This window comes from Zea mays, chromosome 4 (assembly GCF_902167145.1).
Source record: "Zea mays cultivar B73 chromosome 4, Zm-B73-REFERENCE-NAM-5.0, whole genome shotgun sequence".
Lineage (NCBI taxonomy): Eukaryota > Viridiplantae > Streptophyta > Magnoliopsida > Poales > Poaceae > Zea > Zea mays.
In genome coordinates this window covers 115,616,548-115,624,187 of record NC_050099.1, presented here as the reverse complement: position 1 = coordinate 115,624,187, position 7,640 = coordinate 115,616,548, and positions in this window count along the sequence as shown.

Sequence of the window (7,640 nt, the reverse complement as noted above, 5' to 3'; positions counted from 1 at the left end):
GTGGTGTAAGGCCGAAGGGCACATTGAAGGGACGTCTGCAAAGGCTTTAGGCCGACGACCCTCGGCATGTGGGACCGGAGAACCAAGTCCGAGTACCTGAGACTTGGTCGGCCTCTCTCTCCAGGTGTGGCAAGCCCACCTATCGGCCATGAGTACACTGTTACCATATTCGAGGGTACAATAATCGGTATAATTAGAATTCAGATCACACTGCTCTATAATTATGTCGTAGTGCTACATATTTGTGGAATGTGGCAGGTAAGTGGGGGTAAGTTTGTACTTTAGCGCTCTACCCCTTGGTAACCTCTAAATACCGCCGTCCAGAACGAGAAGAGGATATGCAAGATAAGACATTGAGAGCTATAGTTTTCTGATTGCCTTACTATTTTCCGTAACCACTCCTAAGCATATGGTTCCCACCTGTCATAACCCAACATTTGGCGCCCACCATGTCCGCTCTGAAAACCAAGCCCATGATGCCTCCCTAAAAGAACACCTGATCACAGCTTGCCTCCAAGTCTATGGCGACAAAAAGGTAGCCTCCGTCGACAACGTAGGAAAAGCAAAAGTAAACTTCGCAAACAAAACTGCACCAGCCCATGCAAAGCAATCCCCATCATGTAAACCCATAAAATATTTTTCGAAGTATTAGCTAGTTCATAGAAAAATATATATATATAATAAATTTTATTATAAGTCTATGTTCCATTTGTGAGACAAGTTCCTTATTAAATCAATAAGAAATATAAAGAAGATCCTTATACGAGTTAAGCTACCGAGTAATATATTTGTGAAAATCTTCTAAAAGTTATAAGTTGAAGTACCCATTAATAGATATTATGCATTAGTGATTATTTTTCTTAAAAGTAGTATTTTTGTGGGTATGTTTTTGTATAGTAAAAACATTTGTTTGAATAGATAAAGTAGCAGTAAATAAATAAATAAAATACATTTTGCATTCATGCTGAGGTTCTTGTTTCCTACACTTTTATTGGTGTTTGAATTTCAAAACAAATTTAAACAAAAATCTAGAAAGCTAAAATAGAAAAGAAAAAGGAGAAAACAAAAGAAAACGCCTCCCTCCACGCTAGGCCCAACTACTTCTTCCAGCCTTGTGTAACACCCCAGGTGTTACTCAAGGCCCTGGCTCAACACATGCACCTGTGACCTATTATGACATGTGATTTAGTATGAGAAAGAAGCACCAAAATTGAGAAGCAATGTCTTAATCAAGTGTTGATCATAAAAGAAGGAATATCCTAGCCTTTTCATGCATCTCTAATTGAGAAAGATACTCAAAACCCTAGACCCCCTCCTTGAGGCATTAGAGCCCCAAGATTGGATTAGTGGGAGAGCTATGTAAATTACCAAATCATGACTTAAAACTTTTACAAAAGTTATAGCAAATGGAAATACCTACAAGAAATAGTAAGGAAGTTATCCCAAAAAGGTCCCACAAAATCCTCAAATTAATCACCCAAGTGGAAAACACCCAAGAACAACCCCTTTTTCTCTAAGTCAAATTTCAGCCCTCTTCTAAAGATCACCTGTGTTCACTTAGTTATAGATGCAAAATCAACATGGTCCAAGTGACAAAAGGGCTCCAAATTACCCAAGGCACACCCTAGAAAATTTTGAACCCAAACCAAAACAATTTGACATGGTTTGACATGTGTTTTGTCTCGGGTTGAACAGTACCGACAAACCTGACTTGGCGCCACCATATCTCACAAACCAGGCCAGATCTTCACATGGAACTCACACAAAATAGATAGCCCTAGGGACATAGAGGAGACCTTACACAAGATTTTTGGTGAGATTCGCACGTTTGGCTGCTCAGCAAGTTCTTAAACTAGGGCAGAAGAACACGACGTGTTTGACCTGTCCTGGCATGCCAGAGCACGCCCCCACGCTCGGCCCCGCGCGCTCGCGTCGAGCGACGCCCGACCCCACGCCTTCGCGCGCGCCCGCGCCTATAAAGCCGCTCAAGGCCCCGACCATACTCCCTCTCTCGCTCTCAGCCCCGCCCGAGCACGAGTTCTCCGAAGTTCTTCCAGCGCACGGTGTGCCCGCGGCCGCCCATGCCCGACCACCGTGGACCGGCCACTCCAGCCCACCTCCATCCAATCCAACCCCTTGAATAGCTTCCCCAGAACTCCGTAAAGTTTCCTTAGCCCTCAGACCGAACACCATTTCGCCGGAGGTGCCGGATTGCCATCGTCGAACTTCATATGACCGTCACCGCGTGTAGACCAAGCTGCACGGTGAGCCACTCTTCAACTCCTTGCACCCACGGCACACCTGACCTCCCGTGAAGCTCCCCGAGCACTTTGAGTGAGATCTACCCCCGTGAGCAGGCCGGAGCACGCGCCGCCGACGAGTCCGACCGCCTGCGCACGTGGCCAACCCCACTCCGGTCACCACCACCAGCGATCCGCCCCTCTACGTGACCGCCAGGGACCCCCAGACCTCGCCCGACCCTCCACCGGACCTCTCCCGTCGCCGGTAAGTCACACCACCGCTTTTTCTCCCCTCGGCTACTGTTCCGGTGAGGAAGGAGCGCGGGTTAAGGAGGGGAAAAGGCCAGGTATGTGCGAAGTCGGTGACTCTTGTGAAAAGTTCCCCAGGGGCACGGTTTAAACAATTCAATTAAGTAAAATTCCAGGGACCCCGATGCAAAGCCTTTTTCCTTTAAACTTTTAAATTTATTCTTTTAAAATAAGCAGGGAACTTGAAAAAATCATAAATTGAGTTTTATTCAAACAAATTTTGTTAGGACCTATATATTATGAACTATCCAGCAAAAATAATAAACACCATGGTTCCTGCAACCCTTTTTATAGTTTTGATTTAAATAAGCAAACTACCCAAGCCTTAATAACCAGAGGAAAAAATAGAAAGACATTTGGACTAGGGCTGAGAAAAATTAGAGATATACTTAACTAGAAATTACACTGTATAAAAATATTAAACCCCCAGTATACTAGATTAAGGAAAGTTTATCCATTAATACTTGTATTTGCCCAAACCTTAAGAAAATGAAAAGGGGATTAAAAATGGGAACCAGAGAGCAACCACATTTTTCCTAACTTGCTTAGGTAATGTAGTTCATAAGAAAAATTTGTTGAGCCCTAATCCAGTGCAAAGAAAATGCACCACAATTTATTTAATGAAACAGAGAGAACTTTGAAAAGTTATAAGAAAATAATCCTAAGGAGAAAATACCCCAACCTTGAGAATGACTTCTCTTATGCTAATAGAAATCTAGGAAAAATACAAGTTCTGTTGTTTGACATTTTTTAAATAACAAGTTAGTTATAAGTGCCTTTTTGGCATTAAACTTTAGAAAATCACAACTAAATAACCACTAAGACACCCTCTGTAATTTTTTACATAGAAGTAGGTTATTACACATAGATACCAGCAAAAATGACCCTTAGTACAGGAACCCCAACTAAATAAAAGATGTAGTACAAAGTGACCCTCTGCCCTAACTTTTGTTATTTTTGTCTAGGGTTTATCCTATTTATTTTTTACCTCAAATTTGTAAGATAGACTACAGTAACCAATATTAAACCACTGAAATATTTACAGAATTTTTGGAAAATTTTTTAAAACACTATGGTAGTTTAAGCCCACCTTAAAAACATAAGTAGAGAATGAAAAAGAAAGTGGATACAAGAAAATAATGTACACTCATCACTACGAAAAGACCTCCCTAAGAGCCCCCTAAAACTTTAATGGGATGATCAAAATTTTAATCCACTCAAAAACCTAGACTAGTAAGTATACACCACTAAAAACTCCATACGACAAAGAAACCCTAGTTTACCCACTACCTTAGTGTTACTTCATCATGCAATGTAGTTACTAAATTTGCATATCATTAACATACATATATCTTATTCATTGCACTCGATAGATTGCAACGTCGCTGACGGAGACTACATACTCATTCTGGAGCAAGGAGTTGCTCAGGAGGGAGTCCAGGAGCCAGCACCAGAGCCTGCCACCAAGGATCTCCCTGCCCCAGCTTTTGAAGGCAAGCAACGGTTTTATGCATAACCGTTATATATGCTATTTTACTGGACTTAATGTTTGTAGGCTTGTACTGTGCACTTAAGTGTAGGAGTTGCCTAAAACCCTAATTGCATGAATTCAGGATTCCTTTTGAGATGGAGACTAATATGCTAGGTCGAGTAGCTGCTTTGCTAATTAGGGATCTCGGTAGAAGTCGAGTGATTTTTCTAGCACTCGCGCGAGGTCAGGAATTGGTTGTATCCATTTTTATATCAGAATGATGATGGTCTATGGACAACGATCCATGGGGATGCGTTGTCTATGAGACAGAAATTGGAATAAGGATTAATGTGTGGTACCGTGTGTCAAGCGTTTGAACGTACTAAACACATGCCGAGAAATATGGTAAATCGGCAAGCCTAGTACCTGAGTGAACCTGCTCGCAGATTGCCCTCCTCATGCGACCTAAGATGTAGTCTCCCATTCCGGATATGGTGGGTACAAGTGCGGTCACTGCACGGCGGTAGCCGGAGTTAGTGGGGCATTGTATGCCAAGGCGGTGAGCCCCTTGCTGTTGACGGGAATCGATGGGTGTGGTTGATGTGTGTGGGGACAGAGTGCCTCGCCACGTTGTGTGTTTAGGTTTACCTTGCAAGGTTAAAACTCGGTTCGAATCGTCCGCTTCTCGCAGCTAATGAGACTGCATGATCCATGCTGCTGCATCGAGTAAGAAGTGAAATGAGGATTACTTTCAAAAGATGTTGATTGCTATAATGTTTGATATCATTTATGAATAGCTAGGTACTCACCTAGTCTAAATTATTATTCTAGAACATGAAAAGATAAAACTTGATTTTAGACTCAGCTAGTGGTTTTGGCAAACCAAACCCCTCAGCCAAATAGTTTCATGGTCTAGAGGTAGAGGAGTATACTCCTCACACCGGGTAAGTCTAGCTGAGTATTAGTATACTCAGCCTTGCTTGTGGCATAATTTTACAGGTACCTTGGAGGACATGGTTGCTGGATTGATTGGCCATCCACCCTGCCACCGGGCTAGACAGTCGAGTGGGACCCTGCCTCAGCAGGAGAGGAGCAGGAGGAGTGATGGGCAGGCTTCCCCATCCTCCCTTTCTTTTATCGTTAGTTAATTTCCGCTGCATCAAAACAATGATTACTACTTTTGAAACTCTGATGATGACGTAATAACAATTAAGTACTTCTTTAAATTATGGTTTTATGCTTTATTGTATTTCTCTATGCCTCACCTTCGAGTGAGTATGTGGTACTTGATCCTGTTAGTGGCTTTATCGAACTAGATCCGAGGAACTGACGGTTTATTCCAATTTAAGTGTGTCATTGCCTCTAAGGCGGGACTTGGGCACTTAAGTTGGAATAATTCGGGCGGTTCCACCACAGCTGGTATCGGAGCTTGTACCACTTCAGAGAAATCAATAAGTCATAAATACCGACTTTTCGAAAGTAAAACTTGCCTAGAAACCAGTATCGGTTAGATTGTCAGGACGATCAGGATAGACTTAGGACCTGAAGCCTTTGGATACTAGATGGGTAGCTAGGTGGCTAATTATGTATGCCACACAGGCTACTATGATATAAATGGGGGATTTCTATACCCCTATACTTCATGTGAGTACGCTTAGGACGAGCATGCGTGCATCATTTTTGCCATCCTCTTAGGAAAAGGTCATTATTGATAAGAAGTCACATGAACAAGGAGTCACTCATAATAAAATTGTAAATCTATAACGGAGAACTCAACTTAACACTAGAAGGTCCAAATCCTCAAAAAAAATTCTAGTCTTTTGCACTAGCACCTTTTATTTTTGGTTCTTTTTCTTTTTCGCTTACACTTACCGGGGACACACTTTCCCACACGGGCGGTCTTGCACAAGAGGGTTTTCCCCTCATCTTGTGGGAGGTACTGCAGGGAGCGGGTTACACTACACCTCCCCAGTACGCGGTGCAGCTGTTCGAGGAACACCAGGTACCTTGCTGTAGGGTGAGGATGACTCTGGAGCATCATCCCCTGTAGCTAGGATGGTGTTCCCTAGACTCTAAATCCTTCAGTTTCTGGGCTAATGAAACTATAGAGGCCACGACCATGCACGTGCTGACAACTTTCTGTGGATTTCACCCCTTGGAGATGTCGACCCACCCCATCGGCTTGTTCCCCACTGAGAAGGAGGATGATCCGATGTGGAAGGATCGGGTCGATCACGCCAAGGACGTGTGGGCTCTCTACCCTGGGCATACCGCTCACTTGACGGTTCGGTGCATGAGTGCCCTATACCGTCTGCAGGCCTTGCGGGGCGAGGCGATGTCCTAGCTTATGGGCCTGATGGAGTCTACCAAGATCACCCTCGATAACAGAGAGGACCTTGTCGTAGACTTGTTTACTGAGCTAGTGGAGAAGGATCTCCGGGTTGAGCAAATGGCTAACCACATCCACGAGCTCGAGGATCAAGTGGAAGCCAGGGATAACACCATTGAGGTTCTAGAAGACCAGCTCCAGAACACCCAGCAGCAGCTCGAGGAGGCAAACCAACACTTGGACCTGCACCATCAGGAGATAGAGGCCATGGAGGCAAACGAGGTCAACGAGGATGTGGACATCGAGGGAGGGGAGGAGCCGGAGCCCGCTTCTAGTTTGGATACTGCCGGCTCAACTCACCCTGGAGGACCACCTTCCCTCGAGTCTAGCGTTGCCTCTTTTGTTCGTTAGGTTTCAGGACTAGGGTAGAAGTGTTAGGAAGTAGCACTCCCTAAAAAATAGCTTAGCTTTTGCACATCAGATGTACTAGGCTAGAAAGTTAAGTCTTTTGAACCTGATGTAACCCTTGGAAACTCCTTTTGGGAAAGATGAATGATGGATGGTTTTAAGTTTTAAAATTAGGAATCGAATTTTATCCTATTGGTACCAGTCGTGGAAGGTGAGGCGAAATTGGAACTTTGCAATTCTCGCTGCTTATTTATTTCATCGTGTAACGCAATTACGGATTATAAATATAACGACAGAAACTCCAAAATTTTAGATGACAGGAAGAGCGCGCCATGGACAGAATGAGCGCATCCCTCCACCACCGCCGCAGCCTCCCACCATGCAGGAGCTGATGGCTCAGCAGAATGAGATTCCGCGGCAGCTCACACAGTGTCAGCCACTGCCTCAGCACTATGGGGTGGTGATCACCACCAGCGTGCCCCGGCAGCAGCAACCTACCAGGAGTTTCTCAGCACTCAGCCACCGTTGTTCACCAGGGTGGAAGATCCGCTCGATGCTGACGTCTGGCTCAGGGTAATAGAATCAAAGTTTCCACTGCTTAACGGAGAGTGCTCAGATGTGGCCAAGGTCCGGTTCGCCGCCCAGCAGATTCGTAGATCCGCTAGGACATGGTGGGACCATTTCCTTGCCATGCAGCCGGCCGACCACATGGTTGAGTGGGAAGAATTCAAGACGACATTCAGAGGGCATCATATACCAGCAGACATCATGGACCGCAAGCTCAACGAGTTTCTGGCACTCACTCAGGGAAGTCATACCGTGCTGCAGTACGCCTAAGCTTTCAATGACCTATGTCAATACACAGGCTACCATGCTGACACTG